Source organism: Rattus norvegicus, chromosome 14, assembly GCF_036323735.1.
Source record: "Rattus norvegicus strain BN/NHsdMcwi chromosome 14, GRCr8, whole genome shotgun sequence".
Lineage (NCBI taxonomy): Eukaryota > Metazoa > Chordata > Mammalia > Rodentia > Muridae > Rattus > Rattus norvegicus.
Window position 1 is genome coordinate 106754111 of NC_086032.1, and position 20592 is coordinate 106774702.

General features: G+C 39.0%; 2 long non-coding RNA genes across 2 annotated transcripts in view; one reads left to right on the top strand and one right to left on the bottom strand.

Annotated features, from left to right (window-relative positions):
* LOC102550402 (uncharacterized) overlaps positions 1–2225 on the bottom strand; it is an 82584-nt gene extending 80359 nt beyond the window's left edge. Inside the window, exon 1 of the long non-coding RNA XR_005493514.2 lies at positions 975–2225. This is a non-coding gene — a long non-coding RNA (uncharacterized LOC102550402). The remainder of the gene's footprint in view (positions 1–974) is intronic.
* The window catches only part of LOC102550342 (uncharacterized), a 50751-nt gene extending 37270 nt beyond the window's left edge, over positions 1–13481 (top strand). Inside the window, exons 2-5 of the long non-coding RNA XR_005493518.2 lie at positions 4468–4653; positions 5116–5260; positions 5416–5488; positions 13379–13481. This is a non-coding gene — a long non-coding RNA (uncharacterized LOC102550342). The remainder of the gene's footprint in view (positions 1–4467; positions 4654–5115; positions 5261–5415; positions 5489–13378) is intronic.
* The last annotated feature ends 7111 nt before the right edge of the window (positions 13482–20592 follow it).

Here is a 20592-nt window from a genome sequence, read left to right on the forward strand (position 1 = left end):
TCTCCTTCTCCTTCTCCTTCTCCTTCTCCTTCTCCTTCTCCTTCCTTCTCCTTCTCCTTCTCCTTCTCCTTCCTTCTCCTTCTCCTTCTCCTTCCCCTTCCCCTTCTCCTCCTTCTCCTTCTCCTTCTCCTTCCTTCTCCTTCTCCTTCTCCTTCCTTCTCCTTCTCCTTCCTTCTCCTTCTCCTTCTCCTTCTCCTTCTTCCATTTCCGCTCCCGCTCCTGCTCCCTCTTCTCCTTCTTCTTTAGAAAGTTGGAGCAATATTTACATGAGATTTGGAGACAAAGAAACTAAATCTTGCTTGGGAAAAGATAAAGTATCTAGCAATCAAATAGCATCAATAATAAAGCAAAAGGTAGAATATAATCAGAGATTTTAAATTTCAACTAAAATTAAGACCTGAAATACATCTAAAATAGTTTAGAATGCAAGTACATAGCAAAATCTAGCAACAACATGAAACACATTTCAAATGTGGCAGATTAATGAGCACATTTGACTCTTCAGACAGAACAGTAAAACATTCATACTTTTACAAACCTAAAGATATTTTATTGTTTATTTTTATTAAATTTTTATTAATTAAAAGTTTTTAAATTTTAGAATATTTTGATGTAGATTATTTCTTCCCAGAAATCCTTCCATATCCCCTCTCCTCCCCACCCACCGAATGTTAAGTTCTTTTTTTAAAAAAATCAAACAAAATTCCAATACAACAAAACAAAAAACAAGAAAACAAAATAAAACCATGCCCCCAAAGCATAAAAACAAACAAGCAAGCAAGCACTAAATTGTAACCAAATAAAAGCACACATATATAGTAAAAATCAATTAACCATCATTCTGATGTGCAATGGGTTGTAAGCTCATTCCCAGTGCACAGATAAGAAACTTGAAAACGAGAGAAGTTACTAGCTGTAGGTCCTTTAGTTATGCTGAGTGCTGGAATAAGTCAATGGGAAGAGGGAAAGAGTACTTGCTGTGAAATCATCAAGATGCTAACTGTTGGCTTCAGAAAAATAGGGCCAGTGCTATTCTTCATCAGGACTAGTCCCAGGAGCTCTCCTGTGAGCCAGTCTGGCTGTTGCTGGTTCCAAAACTCCCATTTGAAAAAGGAGAAGAACATAATGTGGTGGTTTGAATATGTCCCCAAAGGCTCATATATTTGAGTGCTTAGTCCATAGGGAGTGGCACTATTATGAGGCATGGCCTTGCTGGAGGAAGTGTGTCACTCAGGGTAGGCTTTATGATATCAGAAGCTCAAGCCAGGCCCAACATCACTCACTCTTCCTGCTGCCTGCTGATCTAATTGTAGAATTCTCAGCTTCTTTCCCAGTACCATGTCTGTCTACAAACTGCCATGTTCCCTGCCATGATGATAATGGACTAAGCCTCTGAATTGTGAGCCAGCTCCAATTAAATATTTTCCTTTATAAGAGTTGCTGTGGTCATAGTGTCTCTTCTCAGCAATAAAAGTCTCTAAGTAAGACACATGAAGTTGGGGAGATAGAGATAGGGGTGTGTCTTGGAGGAGATAGAGAAAGGAGGAAGGAATATTATGAAAATACATTGTATCAAAGTCTCAAAGAATTTAAAAATAGGGGGAAAAACTAATGCGTGATAGCATGCCTTTATAATTCTAATGTTGGGAAAGTAGGAGACAGGCAAATCTCTGGGGCTCACTGGTCAGCCAGCCTAGCCTATTTGGTGAGCTCCTGACCAATGTGAGACCAGACCGTGTATAAATAAACAAGCAAAGAAACACTAGAAAACATGGCAGATCATGTTTGAAGAACAATACCTGAAGTTGTCCCATGGTTTCCATACACACACACACACAACACAAGCATACACACACACACACACACACACACACACACACACACACACACACACACACATGAACGAGCATGTGTATTAGAAGAAATGGAATTAATATCCTAAGGGTGCCTTTCCAAGTTTCTGATTCAGAGTTATAGATGGCTACGACTTAAACTCCAATGAGAAAGCCTAGGTGTGATTTATCACAGCAAATTTTCTTTGGCATTAACTTCCCACACCTTTCTTCTACCTATCCAAAGTGACAGCCATTTTTGGGAGAACCTAATGAATGAAGGGGCATTCCAAAGGAACTCCTTCTCTTTTTAAAATTTTTATTGGTTATTTTATATATTTACATTACAAATGTTATCCACCTTTCCAGGTTTCCCCTCACAAATTCCCTATCCCACTCTTGCCCCCTGCTTCTATGAGGGTGCTCCCCCTCCCCCACACCCACACCCATCTCACTGCTCTAGCATTCCCCTACACTGCAGCATCAAGGAACTCTTTCACATATGAAACTGCTGCACACCTGTCTTGTTTTTGGTTTGGTTTGGTTTTGCTTTCCTTATTTAGGAGCTTTCCTTGGCCAAAGGTCACTTTGTGACTCTGACAGAGTCTGTTTCTAGCTTTTGCCCTTTCTATCCCTGTTCTTTTGATCTCTGCAGACCTGTGCTCCACTGCCACTCTTCTCACTTCGAACTGATTATCCCATACTTACCTCCTATCCATTTTGATTGCACTCCTAAGAACATTTTGAAAAAAAGGAAATGGTTTTAACATCTTGGAAGCATGGTGGTAATCAAAACAGATGCTTGGAAAACCTATCATCATATGTTCTGTCCAGATCTTCCCAAACTGAGAACTTCTCATTCCACCCCGCTCCCCCACCTTTCTTCATTCCACTGAATGCAATTGAGCTGGTGAATTATGTGTATTGAGAGCTTCAGGTAGAGGCAAGATCCCCTATGGAGATCAAGCTTTTCTGGTAGGGGTAGTGAGTTCCTGAATAGCACAGTTCTGCCTAATAACCTGAATCCAAGTGGATTGGAAGAGTTCAATTTCCAATAGATGACCTATTGAAGACTTCCTAGCAGACATCAAGTTTAATAAAAACAAAAACAAACAAACAAACAAAAACCCAAACTAACTCTTCCCTATTTCAAGTTAGCTTTTGAACAAAGGAAAGCATCTGGAATCAGATCCTTTTAAATTAAGTCTCAACTCTGCCATGAACAAATTCCTATAGGTCTGTTCTCTCTGCGTAAGATGTATATGAACTGTGCCTGGATAAGAATCCATGAACTGTATCTGCATGAAAATTAAAAGAGGAAATGTTACCTGGGATTCTGGGTGTGTGGTCAGTACTCATTACAGCAATCAAACTTCAATTCCCCTTGTCTTTTCAGACCTCACAGGAAGAGGGGTGTGGTCCCACAGTGAGAAAACAGAACGAGAGTGTGATGATATTAAACATTTTAGCTGTGCCTACTACAGTCAGGCCTTATGCTAAGTACTTTAATCCATTTGGTTATTCTTCCAAACCTGTAACTGCTCCATAAGCTCTGCTTCATAACTAAGAAGCTAAATTTTTGTAGCTTCCCTCTGTTAATAAGTGATAGATACAGTTGTGATTAGATCCTGGATTATCTAACTCTTTACTATAAAATGCCAGATTAGAGAAGACAGAGGGTTTGCATTAGTGATATTAGTGATATTCCTTGGCTATTATTTGTTTTGCACACTGTTTTTAAAATCATACAAATGACTGGAAGACAGTTCAGTTAGTCAAGTACTTGTCTTGAAAGCATATGGTTATGAGTGTGGTTCCCATAACCCACATAAGTATGTAGGGTAGCAGTGTGTGCTTCTAACCCTAACAGTAAGGAGGATCTCCAGGCAGATTCATGGGATCAGATGGCCTAGCCTAGTGGGTAAGTCCTAGTTCTGTGAAAAACCATGTCTCACAAAAGATAGATGGCACCTGAGGAACAATGTGGCTCTCCTCTGGCATCCACACAAATGCATAACCATGAACATATGCATACAGGGTATCAGAAGAGATGTTACACATATTCCTGACACACAAAACATGGGAAGCTCTAACGGGAGGCAGCAAATGTTAACTAGCATGCTCTCCAGACTAAGATCTCTAAGTCATCAAAATCTGCCAAACTCACAGTCATGTTTCGTTGGACCTGTTTCACTGGTAATCTGAATGCTCTCTTGAGTTGATGTTCTGGAAAGACAATACAGAAAACACTGTCTTAGTCATGAGGATGCAAGAACTATGTTTGGTACTGTGCACTCAGTGGTTGAAATACTTCAACAACATTGAGGACCAAAGTAAGTAGGAAAGAGGTCTTCGTGAAATGTAATCAACAATCACATTCTGATCCCAACCAACAGAGAAGATACTTGAGGAAGTCTTCCAGCCAGACATGCAAGGGTTATAAACCCACATATCCTAGCACCTAAGTAAGAATCCTACAGTGGAAGTTTTCAGGTGGGCAACACCATAAAGACTCAATTGCTTCCATTGTTAAATGTATCCTTTTAACATGTGTCTAAAGAGTCTGAATTCTCACATACTTCTCAACTTGAACAATAACATTCCAAAAATTTGTTTTCTCCCTTTTTCTATTTAGGCATGACTGTATGTAGTAAAATCCTCCCAGAAAACAGTGACATATGAAAGGTCTGGAGGCTATGAAAAAGGAAAACCCTGATTTACAAGGAAGGAACCACGCGCCCAGCATGACTCCAGAGACGGTCCTGACTGGGGTGGTGAAGGAATGAAGACAAGACACACACAGGGACAAAGCTGGGATCAGGTGGTCTGGGCTCTCAGCTGGAGGAAGCACAGCAGCTCAGGAGCTCAGCATGTTTATTACACAGTGGAACAGACAAGCAGGGTTATTGCATACAGATAAACAAGGAGACAGAGTTGATGGAGCACAGCTGGAACAAGGAGACAGCTTTAGCTAATCTGGGTACAAGCAGTCTCTGTTGGGGAACAGTACTCAGGTCATAAAAACCATGGGAGGAGCTATGGTGGACATTTTCTACATACAATGTCAACCCTTGCACATAGTCCTGCATTGAAGACTTTGCCATTTACCTCTGAACCTCACCCCAGGGATTTGCCATTTCTCTTGGACCTTTAATGTGATCTGGTTCAGGTCGCCACAGACATTACTCAGTATTTCACTTATTAGGGTTTTCTCAGGTAAATTAAAGAATTTACCTAAAACCACAAAGCAAAGAAATAATTGCCTGCCATACTCTTTACTCAGGTCAATGTTCCGCTGGAGTCTTCACTCTGCCTCCCTCAGATCTCTACATAAGCTATTCAAGAAAGCCACAATGTTGTCAACATGGGGAAAAAATATCACATATTCTTTATATAGAAGTTTACCTAGCAGACATATCTTTAACCAGGTGAGTTTTAGCATTACTCCTCAGCACTTCTCTCTTTGTTAGTATATATTTCTCATTTCACCTTCATGCTTTTATTTCAATCAATTTTAATAACTAAGACCAGAAAAAACCACCAGTTTTTATTTTTACCATTTTGTTTTATTATAAATCTGCAGTGGCTTCGGGTTTCTGTCTGAACGTAGAGCTGAAAACCACGTACCAGGAGTGCTGATACACCCGACAGCAGAGGTAAGACCAACTCTTCTGCTCTGAATGACCCACCTGGGGACCTTAGGACACACAAGCCCAGGAGTAGTCTGGAACAGGACCCTTGAGGTTTCTGCCTGTTCCCAGAGCTGAACTGGTCCCGCAGCTCTCTTTACCCAGATCCACCTGTAAGAAAACAGGTCTACAGGAGTGCTGACACACAGGTTTAAGGAGGGTCAAGCCACTGTCCGAGACAACAAGACAAGCTAACAAGAGAGACAACCTGATGGCAAGAGACAAGTGTAGGAGTGTAAGCAACAGAAAGACTACTTGGCATCCTAAGAGCCAAGTTCTCCTTCCAAAGTAAATACTGGATATTCAAACACACCAGAAAAGCAAGATTTGGATTTAAAATCACATCTCCTGATGATGACAGAGGACTTTAAGAAGGACATAAATAACTCCCTTAAAGAAATATGGGACAACACAGGTAAACAAGTAAAAACCCTTGAAAAGAGAAGAAAACAAACTCTTAAAGAATTACAGGAAAACACAAGCAAACAGGTAAAGGAATTGAGCAAAACCATAATAATGGAAATAGAAACAATAAATAAATCACAAAGAGGGACAACCCTAGAGATAGAAAACCTAGGAAAGAGATGAGGAGTCACAGACACAAGCATCACCAACAGAATGCAAGAGGTAGAATAGAGATCTCAGGGGCAGAGAAAACATTGATACAATCATCAAAGAAAATGTAAAACACAAAAAGTTCCTAACCCCAAACATCCAGGAAATCCAGGAAGGTCAAATCCAAGGATAATAGGTATAGAACAGAACGAAAATTCCCAACTTAAAGGGCCATTTAATATCTTCAACAAAATTATAGAAGAAAACTTCCCTAACCTAAATAAAGAGATTCCTATAACCATACAAGAAGACTACATAACTCCAAATAGATGGGGCAAGAAAAGAAATTTCTCCCACCTTATAATAGTCAAAACACCAAATGCACAAAACAAAGAAAGAATATCAAAAGCAGTAAGGGAAAAAGGTCAAGTAATATATACAGGCAGACCTATCAGAATTACACTAGACTTCTCAACAGAGACTATGAAAGCCAGGAGATCCTGGGAAGATGTTATACAGACCCTAAGAGAACACAAATGGCAGCCCAGGCTACTATATCCAACAAAATTCTCAATTAACATAGATGGAGAAACCAAGATATTCCCTGACAAAACCACCTTGTCACAATACCTTTCCACAAATCCACCCCTACAAAGGATAATAGATGGAAAACTCCAAAACAAGGAAGGAAACTACACCCTAGAAAAAGAAGGAAAGTGATCTTCTTGCAACAAACTCAAAAGAAGAGAGTCACACAAACATAATCCCACCTCAAACAACAAAAATAAAAGGAAACAACAATCATTGTTCATTAATATCTCTTAACATCAATGGACTCAATTCACCAATAAAAAACATAGACTAACAGACTGTATACTTAAAGAGGGCCTAGCATTTTGCTGCATACAGGAAACAGACCTCAATGACAAAAACACACACTACCTCAGAGTAAAAGGCTGGAAAACAATTTTCCAAGCAAATGGTCCCAATAAACAAGCTGGAGTAGCCAGGAGCATAATAAATCTAATTCTAATATCGAATAAAATCTTTCAACCAAAAGTCATCAAAAAAGATAAGGAAGGGACACTTCATATTCATCAAAGGAAAAAATCCACTAAAATGAACTCTCAATCCTGAATATCTATGCTCAAAATGCACAGGCACCTACATTCACAAAAGAAACCTACTAAAGCTCAAAGTACACATTGCACCTCACACAATAATAGTGGGAGATTTCAACACCCCACTCTCATCAATGGAAAGGTCGTGGAAACATAAACTAAATGGAGACACAGAGAAACAAACAGAAGTTATGAGTCAAATGGATTTAACAGATATTTATAGAACATTTCATCCTAAAACAAGCAAAAAAAAAAATACCTTCTTTTCAGAACTCATGGTACCTTCTCCAAAACTGACCATACAATAGGTCACAAAATAGGCCTCAACTGATACAAGAAGATTGAAATAATCCCATGCATCCTACAAGATCACTATGGACTAAGGCTTCAATAACAGAAAGACCACATACACATGGAAGTTGAACAATGCTCTCCTCAATGATAACTTAGTCAAGGAAGATAAAAAGAAAGAAATTAAAGACTTTTTAGAATTTAATGAAAATGAAGGCACAACATACCCAAACTTATGGGATACAATGAAAGCACCACTAAGAGGAAAACTCATAGCTCTGAGTCCCCGCAAAAAGGAACTGGAGAGAACATACATTAGTAGCTTGACAGCATACCTAAAAGCTCTAGAACAAAAAAAGCAAATACACCCAAGAGGAGTAGAAGGCAGGAAATAATCAAACTCATGGCTGAAATCAACCTAATAGAAACAAAAAGAACTATACAAAGAATCAACAAAACCAAGAGCTGGTTCTTTGAGAAAATCAACAGGATAGATGATAGCCAGACTAAACAGAGATCACAGAGAGTGTATCCAAATTAACAAAATCAGAAATGAAATGGAAGACATAACAACAGAATCAGAGGAAATTCAAAAAAAATCATCAGTTCCTACTACCAAAGCCCATATTCAACAAAACTGGAAAATCTGGATGAAATGGTCAATTTTCTAGTCAGATACCATGTTCCAAAGTTAAATCAGGATCAGATATACCATCCAAATAATCTCATAATTCCTAAAGAAATGGAAGCAGTTACTAAAAGCCTCCCAACCAAAAAAAGCCCAAGACCAGATGGGTTTAGTACAAAATTCTATCAGATCTTCATAGAAGACCTAATACCAATACTATCCAAACTATTCTACAAAATAAACAGGAGGAAGACTACCCAATTCCTTCTATGACGCCAAAATTATGCTTATACATTAACCTAACCACACAAAGACCCAAAAAAGAAAGAGTATTTCAGACCAATTTCCCTAGTGAATAATGATGCCAAGATACTCAGTAAAATTCTCACAAACTGAATCCAAGAACACATCAAAACGATCATCCTCCATGATCAAGTAGTCTTCATTCCAGGGATGCAAGGATGGTTTCATATATGGAAGTCCATCAACATAATCCATTATGTAGACACACGCAGAGGACAAAACACATAATCATCTCATTAGATACTGAGAAACCATTTGAAAAAATTCAACATCACTTCCTGTTAAAAGTCTTGGAAAGATCAGGAATTCAAGGACCATACCTAAACATAGTAAAAGCAATATACAGCAAACCTGTAGTCAACATCAAAATAAAGGGAGAGAAACTTGAAGCAATCCCACTAAAATCAGGGACTAGGCAAGGCTGCCCACTTAATCCCTATTTATTCAATATAGTATTTGAAGTTGTAGCCAGAGCAATCAGACAAGGAAAGGAGGTCAAAGGGATACAAATAGGAAAGGATGAAATCAAAAATATCACTATTTGCAGATGATATGATAGTCTCATCTTAAATGACCCCAAAAGTTTCACCAGAGAACTACTAAGCCTGATAAACAACTTCAGCAATGTGGCTGAATAATTAAATATATAAAATTCACTTAAACAAATCAGTAGCCTTCCTCTTCTCAAAGGAAAAACAGGCTGAGAAAGAAATGAGGGAAATAACACCCTTCACAATGGTGTTACAAACAATATAAAATACTTCGATGTGACTCTAACCAAGCAAGCGAAAGATCTGTATGACAGCTTCAACTCCCTGAAGAAAGAAATCGAAGAAGACCTCAGAAGATGGAAAGATCTCCCATGCTCATGGATTGGCAGGATTAATATGATAAAAATGGCCATCTTGCCAAAATCAATCTACAGATTCAATGTAATTACCATCAAAATTCCAACTCAATTCTTCATAGAGTTAGAAAGAGCAAGTTGCAAATTCATTTGGAATTAAAAAAAAAAAAAAAGGACAGCGTAATCTATAAATGAACTTCTGGATGAATCGCCATCCCTGACTTCAAGCTGTACTACAGAGCAATAGTGATAAAAACTGTATGGTATTGGTACAAAGACAGGCAGATAAATCAATGGAATAGAATTGAAGACCAGATATGAACCCACATACCTATGGTCACTTGATTTTTGACAAAGGAGCTAAAACCATCCAGTGGAAAAAAGATAGCACTTTCAACAAATGGTGCTGGTTCAACTGGTGGTCAGCATGTAGAAGAAGGCAAATTGATCCATTCTTATTGCCCTGTACAGAGCTTAAGTCCAAGTGGATCAAGGACCTCCACATAAAACCAGATACACTCAAACTAATAGAAGAAAAAGTGAGGAAGAGCCTTGAACACATAGACACTGGGGAAATTTTCCTGAACAAAACACAAATGGCTTATATTCTAAGATCAAGAACCAACAAGTAGAACCTCATAAAACTGCAAAGCTTCGTAAGGCAAAGGACACTGTCATTAGGACTAAACAGCAACCAACATATTGGGAAAAGATCTTTACCAATCTTATATACAATAGAGGAGGGCTAATAGCCAATATATACAAAGAACTCAAGAAGTTTGACTCCAGAGAGTCAAATAACTGTGTTTAAAAAACAAGATAATGAGCTAAACAAAGAATTCTCAACTGAGGAATATTGAATGGCTGAGAAGTACCTAAAGAAATGTTCAACATCCTTAGTCATCAGAGAAATGCAAATGAAAAGAACCCTGAGATTCCACCTCAAATCAGTCAGAATTGCTATGATCAAAAACTCAGGTGACAGTAGATACTGGTGAGGATGTGGAGAAAGAGGAACACTCCTCCATTGCTGGTGGGATTGCAAGCTGGTAAACCACTCTGGAAATCAGTCTGGAGGTTCCTCAGAAAATTGGACATAGTATTACCTGATGTCCCAGCTATACCACTCCTGGGCATATACCCAAAAGATGCTCCAACCCACATGTTCTAGTATGTTCATAGCAGCCTTATTTATCATAGCCAGAAGCTGGAAAGAACCCAGATGCCCTTCAACAGAGGAATGGATGCATAAAATGTGGTACATTTACACCATGGAGTACTAGTCTACTATAAAAAAATTACTTCATGAAATTCATAGGCAAATGGTTAGAACTGGAAAATGTCATGCTGAGTGAGGTAATCCAATCACAAAAAAACACACATGGTTAGCATTCACTGATAAGTGGATATTAGCCCAAAAGCTCGGAATACCCAAGATGCAATCTACAGACCACATGAAACTTAAGAATAAGGACGACCAAAGTGCAAATGCTTCGGTCCTTCTTAAAAGGGGGAACAAAAATTTTCATAAATATCTATGGACTGAAGCAATGGCATTCATAACCTGCCCCACCTGGGGATCAAGTCCATATATATATATATATATATATATATATATATATATATATATATATATATATATATATATATATATATGAGAGAGAGAGAGAGAGAGAGAGAGAGAGAGCCACCAAACCTAGACAATATTGATGAAGCCAAGAAGTCCATGCTGACAGAATCCTGATATAGTTGTCTCCTGAGAGGCTCAGTCAGAGTCTGAAAAAAACAGAGGTGAATGCTAGCAGCAAACCATTGAACTGAGAACAGGGTCTCCATTAGAGGAGTTAGAGAAAAGTTTGAAGGAGCTTAAGGGGCTTGCAACCTCATAAGAACAATAATACCAACCAACTAGAGCTCCCAGGGACTAAATCGCTGCTCAAAGTGTACACATCAACAGATCTATGACTCCAGCTGCATGTGTAGCAGAGGATGGTCTTGTTGGGCACCAATGGGAGGAGAAGTCCTTGGTCCTGCCAAAGATGGACGCCCCTCAGTGTAGGAGAATGTCAGGGTGGCAAGGGGGAAGATGATTGGGGAGGTGGTATAACCCCATAGAAGAAGGGGGAATGGGACACGGGGCTTATAGATGGGAAACTGGGAAAGGGAATAACATTTGAAATGTAAATAAAAAATATCCAATAAAAACATCTATATTTTGAAAAAAATGAACCTGCAGTGGTGCTGATTATGTCTACAGTTCTCTTAAGTGGAATTTAAAACCATTTTCTTGCTCTAGTCTCTCCAGTCACAGCCTCTCACAAGTACACAAACCATTCCAACCACTCCCCAGTTCTTTTTTGGAATATGCTGAATGATTCTGAAAGACTTTGTCATCCCCCAAACACCACCCTAAAAATGAGTCATTGGATTCCAGGCCTCTCTTCTTGTCAAGTTGAAGAGAGTTCAAATGTTCTATCTGACCCAGGTCCAATGATGACGAGGCTGTGTATAAAAGATGATGTGTATGCTCTCCTGAAAATATCATGGCAAAGTGTGGTGAGGGAATTCTGTGTCAGCAAGGGGTCTTCCAAAAACTCACTGGAATCTGGGCTAACATTGGAATTTTTTTCTAGCAGCTGTAGCCAAACACAATGTGTACATGTCTGTTTATGTAACTAAAAGTCAACCTTCATTTTAGTAATGTACAGCTTAATTTTTCTCACATCCAAAACAATGAATGCTACCTACTTTGAGTTTCTCTACTTTATACATTTAAGCAGACATAAGAAACTGAGAAAACAAACCAGGGAAAATAATAGCTGCCTGATCAAAATGAGTAAAACATTTTGAATGGAACATTCCACGATGTGGATGGAGAATGTAGAAAAGACATTTTCAGCATGATATAGCACTAACCATGATTTCCCAAGAAATTGCCACAAAGCTGCAGTTTTCACAAGACCCATTCATCTGTTCACCATGTGCATCAGCAAAGGACATACTTCCCTCAGTTCAGGATTTGCCTCATCCCAGCTTATTCCCTGGCTATTCTGCTAGGCTTCAAAATGACTCCTGCCTCAACAATTCTTGTAGACATCCCATGCTAAGCCTTGTCCCCACTAGTATTGATGTGGTGTGAGCATATAATGAACTCTGTGAACTACCTAAAAGATGACTGTACTTATTCTTTTTTCAAACTATAACTATCTTGAAGAGTGTTCCCCAACTCCAAATGTTGTGTTTCTGGGACCTAGAATAAATCTTAGCACATAGCAGATATTTAATAAATTCAGAACTTTTATGAAAAAAACGTTTAAAAGTCTCATAATGCCAATGGGGTACCACTACAAGTCTCCCTATAAGCAATGTAATCTTCAAAGGTTTCGTTGCATGATATCCTCGGTTGGTCTTTAGTTCACTAATTATAAAGGTATACATAACCAGAAAGAAACAAAGTCCCAGAGACCAATAAGTATCCCACCATATCAACCAGCCCCCACCTACAGTTCTAAAGCTAAAAGAGAAACTAATTGTTTTTGAGCTACTTGTTTTATATATGTGAAAACTGAAGTCCACACTCTTGGGATGTACAGCTTAGCTTTCACTGAGAAGTGTCAGTTCCACACGTTATTTCCTACTCATGTTTCTTCAGTAGGGAGCCTCTACTCTCTGGAGACAGACTACTTGATAGTCTTAAGGATACTTTAATCCCCACAGCACCACTGCAATGGTGGTGATAGGAGCCATAGTTTGAATATTCCTTACCTACCAAGAGATAGAGGTTTCCATTAACTGAGAAATGTGTACCAATGGATAGACATGACCTTCTATTGAGGGGAAAGTCAATGGGAAAATAGCATGGTTTCCTAAAACTATTGAGACAAAGAAGCAAATCCTTCTATTTGGCCACAAGGGGGCAGCTGGGACATTTCCTCCTAAATATTTGAGTTCTAAACCACTGTGAAGAAATGTGCTCTGTGGCTTTGGTTCACCATGCAATCTAACAGTACCTTTTAACTGAGTTCTCAACATGTCACAGCATTTTCTCACGGTGTTTCTTGGAGTGTGTATTGTTTTGTTTTAAGACAAATTATTTTCCAATTTCTTTCCAGATCTGGAGAACTCTCTGGTTTAGAACTCTGGGCCAAGATTACCATCTACAAAGATCTTTGGAGAGCAATAAATTGTTAGGCTAATTTGGAAAGCCACAGAAAATGTTTTATTTTAATTATGTTTGACCCCAGATAAAAATAAACAGTAATGATCATCTGATTCTGCCACACTTAATAAAGCTTGCTCTAAGTGCTTCAGGATTTGCCAAATATTTGCCTCATCACCTAGGCGTCTTTCGTCATTCCCATTTTTGTGATAGCCCAAAAACTTTCAAGTCAAAATTTATTGTGGAATTTTATCACTGAGCTAAACAGTGGGAGGTCCTCAAACAAAAAACCAAGCAGAGATTAGTAACAGCTTAATTCCACATCTTTATAGTTCTGCAAAAAACATAAATTCACTTCATCATTTAGGTACATAAATAGTTGGAAGTTAATTTAAAACACAAATGCTAGGTCTGATATATATGTGCCCTGGAGGGTAGGGTGCATGTTCACCCGACAGTTACAGGCACTTTAACAGTACAGGTTTTTTATCACTAAAATAGATACAAAAGTGTGCTCTAAGGTTTTGTGAGTCCTTTCTCTACCATCATCGTTAGGACTGTAACTCAGCCCCAACTCACACTCACACATGCATACATCCTGCTCTGACCCTGAGTAACTTCTGACATGTTGTATGTGGCTTCTGTTGACATATCACTAAAACCCTTCCCTCAACTACAAGATGCCTGTGAGCAAAAACGAATTTTGCCCTTTTCACTGAGTGCTATATTTTCAGTTTATACTCATGCTTGGCACACTATGGAAACTCAGGACTTTAGCAAAATGGTGCAATCATCAAAGAAGAAAAGCTATTATACATTTGAAAATGACTAATTTATTTTAAATTTTCAAATCTTCTGGATCAGAATGAAAGTATGTTTCTTAAAGCATTCTTGGGTTCTTGGTCATTGCTAAGAACATCCTCTGGAATGCCCAGACACAGCTGGGCCCTGTTTTTCCAGGTCATCAGAGATGGGCCATATTATTAGCAAAGGTGATCCTCATGAATTGGCTTATCATCACACTGGCAAAGGAGTAACTTACTAAAAATGTCACTGACCTGGAAGTAAGAGCCCATAGTTCTACTTTTGCCTCTGCCACTGGCAACCAAGGAGTTCAAATACTTATTTAAATTCTTAATGTCTCAATGTACCCATCTAAAGAACAAAAACAGAAAACAAGTAACAGAAAGAAAACTGTAGAAAATTAACCTTGCTAATGCAAAAGACTTTTGGAGTGTCACAAAATATAGGCATGTTTAGAAAGTACAAAGCATTTTTTAAAGAGGCATTTCAATAATCAGTGTTTCCGTGTCTCTGTTAAATACACCTCTACTTTGTATGACCACAGACCTTTCTTTTCTTCTTTTCTTTAAGGCAGTGTTTCACTATGAACCTCTGGTTGAAACTTACTATTAGACAGGAGCAGTCTCCTAGAGACCCACCTGCCTCCATCTTCTAAATGGTCATCTACTTTTGATGACTTAATGGACAGTCCTAGAATCGATACTATTCTGTCAATCAAGAGATTTAGGTTAACCCAACCCCCAGACTTTCCCTTTGCCTATGGCCGATTTGACCGACATTGGAAGTCTGTGCTGGTCCCATCTCTCTAGCAAATCTTAACTGGAAACAAACATCACTTGAGGAGGGGCATGCATCAAGCCAAAGTACCCAACAGCTCAGTTGGCATGTCTAGTGCTGGGGAATGAGCTTCTACAGCTCCCACTTGATAGACAAACAAACATATTCTTTGCTCAAGATGATAGGATCACAAACTTTCCTCCTGCATGCATTTCACAGTAAGTACTTAAAGAATGGACAATAAGGGGAGTTCTTCCACAACCATGTCAGGACAGCCTTCATACCCACACTTCTCACCTCCTGATAGCTTTCTCATATATTCATCCATTCAGACTGTAAAGCCTGTCTGACTGCACTTGCTTGCCATACCCAAGGGATATTGCCATGCTGCCCTCTCGTGGCACATGCATAGTGATTCTCTACCCTCAGGGACTGCCTTACTTTGTTCTGTTTCACCTCACAGCTTATACAGATCACAAACCCTTACTGTGACTAACCCAAAACATGTATAGTCATGCCTAGATTGACAAATCCCCAAGCGTGCCCAGAACAGTGTAAGCAATCCTTAACTTCAAAAATAAAATGTTTCAAATTTTTCTTTTAAACGTGCATTCTCTAGCACTTGGGAATACATTTTTCTATGGGAACAATACACCCATTCCAAAGTATTCCTTCAGAAACATGTGAAGAACATCTTCCTATTTTGTGCTGTCAGTGTAGCACAGTAGAAACAGAGGCATGGCAGTCAGCCTCTTTCCTCCTGAACAACAAAAGGGATAGTGGCAGAAACAAATAGTACTGATGCAGTGTCCTGTGTCTGCCGATCAGACCATCCACAAAACACTGACAGCAAGGAAGTTGAGGTGGGCCCTCTGCCTGGGTGGACTCAAGAGGTTCCACAAAAAAAAACAATCAATCCTGCTGAAGCTGAAGAATGAGCCAGCAGCAGGCAACAGGCAGATGAGGGGAGAAGGGTGTTTCTGGTATGTGGCTGTCAGATTGCCAAACCAACACCCAAGCACCAATTTAACCCCTGCTTTAGTGGAGAGCTATGTAAAGGCAGAAATAGAATAGAACTTTGTAAGCCAGTCTAACCAAGCTTGGGCTGGGGCATCAATCTAAGACCCTCAGAAAGACATGCATGGTCCTGGGCTAATTAATCACCCACCCATCATTATCTACCACAACTTCCCCGGAGCAAAGAAGGAAAGCCATCTCTTCTTTGGGACTGAGTAGGCTGTTCTCGTGCTTTCATTTTCTTGTAAAGTTTTAATGTGAATTTGAGGTCACGAGTCAGGCTTATTAGACACTGTACCTACAAAACAGGTCCACACCCTGAGGAACTTAAAAACGAGCTATGTAGGCAAAGATTGTGCATATAAAATAACTAAGAGCATAAGAACATAGCTGCCAAAACAATGACACATGTTGTAAGCACTATACCCCAAACCTTCCTTGCTTTCTCTTGAACATAGCTCAGTTTAGTTCAACAAGTGTTTTACATTAAATGCCCACTGCAGGTCTGCTGATGACATAAGGCAGAATTCAGCAATGCAAAAGGCAGTGTCCACAAAGTTTTGCAAACGTAAATAAGCATTCCTCCCAGAGATGTCAGATTAAGTCAACTCTGGATAGACTCTAGGGAGTCTAATTAATAGGAATTATTTTTAACTCAATATGGAGAAACAACATCAACCCTGAGTAGGTATGAGAAATAATTTCCTACCAGTCAGAGCTGTCCCAACTACAATGAACCTCCTTGGGAGAGAGCACGTTTCCAGTCAAGCTAGAAAATTATTTGGCAGTAATCTTATAAGGGTGATGCAAAAATCAATGAACATTCGTCTCCCTGCTGTGATTGAAAGAACCTCTGCACCTCTCCCAGCCATAGCCCTGTAGACATATCTGGGTAATCATCCTACAGCAGCAGCAACGGTTAGGTTCATTAATTAGAAGTACCAGAGCCAAAAGTAAGTGGTGACAAGAAACTAGGGGTTGAGAAGATATGACTTTCACCAAGAGCCTGCACAGACAGAGTGGAGAGTGTCAGAATGTAGGAACTCAGTACTCAAAGGGGTTTGTGGTCATTAGACAAAGACTTAGCATGTAGAAATACTGTCTGAGGGTCCATCAGAAGGAAGGAAGGAAGTTGTTTGAAAACCTGGCATGGCTCAGGACATCAAAACAAATGGCAAGGGATATAGTTCAAACACCCTGAAGCAAAGTCAGTGCACTGGTATTGGTGTATCTGTTGTAACTCTTGAAGTAAGAAAGTGAGCCATGTTTAAATCTCTACCCAACCAATTCCGAGATCAGACTTTGAGTTCCTATAAGCTTCAGAATGCAGTGCAACTGGATTAGCATCTTTGCACAAGGACTCTTCTGCTCTGAGCTCTCCAGTGACAATGTACAGACAGAGAACCCCTTACAGGAGAAGACAAGGCTATCAGCAGGGCCTCTCATGCTGTGCTGGAAGGAACCGAACAAAGTAAAATTATCTTGATTCTTAAATTTCCAACGTAACTCCTTTTTTCCATCTTTCACCTCTCCCAAACCCTTTTACTGAATTTGGATTAATCAGTTAAGACAAATGAGTGACAGTGGAATCAATTCACTACATAGGAACAGTATTTTAAGAGAAAGAAAGCAAATGCATGATATCTGATCATGATATTACAGGCTTTGCCCAGAGCCCAGAGAAGCCCATCAAGAGGAAACAAATTTCTTTTTTAAAAAGCTATCAACTTAACATTGCAAATCATTTGCTAGTCTTGAGGGAAATCGCCTAGTCTTGCAAAACTTGATAATTACTGATTCATGACTGATTTAGGAAAACATGGACTTAAATAACCAGGCCAGGGCAGGACTGTAGACGGCAAGGCTGGCTGGAAGCTCTCTTGCTTTCATTATCCCTTTCATGAGTACCTAACATTTTACAAAGTCAGGCTCCTAGTACTTTGAATGTCCATAAAGCCCAGAGAACAGAAATACCAGCTAAGGTTGCCCAACCACCTGTATGTTCTCTTTTATCTTGACCTGGAATCCGGGAAGCTGGAGAAAGTGATTTCAGCAATCAGGATGCATTGTTTACTGTAAAGTATCAGCTCTCAGACTCTGAACATATAAACATCTCTTCTATAAACGGACAGCACTTCTGCGGAAATTGGGAGGAAGAATTTAATTACAGCTTGGAGCCAACCCTGTGCACCACAGAAAGTACTGCCTGCATTTGCAAAATGCACTTTCCCCACCATACGCTCTGCTACAAAGTGCCTCGTTTGGCCAACAGACAGCATGCACATGGGAGATGGGAGATGGGAGCCGTCCATCTGCACTTGCCCCTGGAAAAAACTGGATGTTTGTTTGTTTGTTTAAAGGATGTGTAAATCTCCATCTGCAAAGAAGGAAAATATTCACTCTCAGCTGGAATTGTTTTCTTATTGAAGATTAAGAAATTAAAAGTATTATTTTATTCTGGAACTACAAAGAAAAGCACACTGAAATAGTATCCCAGAGTCAAACAGGCACCCTCTGGCCTCAGAGACTGCATTGAGTTTTCTTTTCAAATCTTTACCTTTCGACTTTCTACTTCCAAGTAACTATGCTCTTGTTAGTTAAAAAAAAAAAAAAAGCAGGCCCCTTTCATCCACTTGGTTTTTACTAACAGTTCTGAATATGCACATACATTATAAAATGCAGACCTTTTAGATCTATTTACAAACCACAAACACCTTCACTTTCATAGGGATGAAAGGCAAATATTTAAAGAGTAAAATTTTTAAAAAGGCATTTTAGCAAGAGAATGATAAAGCCCTTTTGCACAGATCACAAATGAGGAGATTAGTAGAATCCTGCTACAACTTGACTGTATGATTATGTATATGTATACATATAATGTATAGGTAGAGATATGTATGTGTATATGCAAGCATGTAATATATATATACATATATATACGTGTGTTTGTGTGTGTGTGTGTGTGTGTGTTAAGTATTTATGCCATAGAGCCAAAGGTCACTTTGAGGGATTTACCATTCAAATAATAAAAAAAAGAATTGGGTTAGGAAAAATATTTGTGTATAAAGGTATTTTCTGTAGTGCTGTTTATGACAGATAAAACAGAAAAAACATCATATAAGGAAAAACTTATATAACTTATATAATTTATAGTAACAGGATACTATATAGCTATGAATAATATCTATGAACACATGATAACATGAAAATGCTTGTGTAATATTAATTTAGAAGATAAACATCGCACATGTCTAAAACATTTGCTTATAAGTGTGCTTATGAAACTAAAATTCCTCAAAAATACAAAATATTACAATAAAATTTGGGCAATCTTTTTTACCTTTTCCCCCACATTTTCTGAATTTTCTTTAAAGGGAACATTTCCCATTTAATAAGCTCATAGCCTAACAGTTAAAGGTACTTGTCTCCAAACCCAAGGACCTGAATGATTTCCCCAGAAAAGGAGAGAACTGACTCTCAGGCCATGGGATGTACACATACACTAGATGGATAGATAGATAGATTGATGTAAACATGAACATAAAATAATGAACTCTAAACAGATACATATTAAAGTTAAATAGATAAGTAAATGTAAAAATTAACACAAAAGATGCACATATACATTTATGCACACACATATACATTTAATAAATAAATGTAAATTTTAGCATAAAATATGGAATCCTAAAGAGGTACATATTAAAATTAAGGTTCAATATTTCATAGAGAAGAAAATTCACAGGTAAAAAATATTTTAGTGGAATTGGTGTTTAGTGGACTCGCTGATAATCATTCATTTGATGCATGAGTACATAACCTGTCTGAAGGAGATTGGAAGTTGTGGATGGAGAGAGGCACCTAGTCCACATCACATAATGCAGGATAAATGAACTCTGGGGAGAAAGAGGAGTCATTCAAGAAATGGAATGATATACCAGCAGAGAACTTGGAGGAGGAGGAACACATGTGGCAGAGTCTGGATCGAGTCACGTGAAGCCGAAGGGACAAAGGGGAAATTAGCACAGAAATCTGATGTCAGAAGCTGAGTGCGGAAATGTGGAGGAAGCAGGCACACAGAGAATGGGAGAGTGGGTGTGGAGGCAGCAGGCACAGAGAGACTAGATTAGGCGCAGAACCAATTTGCCCTGTTCGAAACCAGAGAGAGGGTTGGGCTTCAAGTTTATTTCAAACGTTGCCAGTCTGCCATGAGCTTTACCTCTAGTGTCTGTCAACTTGAGGCATCTCGTCTAAGCAACCAAGTCTGTGCAACTCCATGCCTGTGCCATCTCCACCCTTCCCTTCCCGCTGTGCTGTTTGTCCCTGGCTTCTTTCTTGGATCATCTTCCTCATAAGTAAGGTACTATTCTTGGGATATATATATACATATATATATATATATATATATATATATATATATATATATATATGAAATGGGGGGCATCACTGCTCACCTCTGCACTTCTTTCAGCCATCCTCTTCAGAGTAGCTATCTGCACCTGTGTGTCCTCATCTAGCCTTAAGCTGTCACCTCTGTTCAGGATTCTGAACCTGCATTCCAAGCCTTAA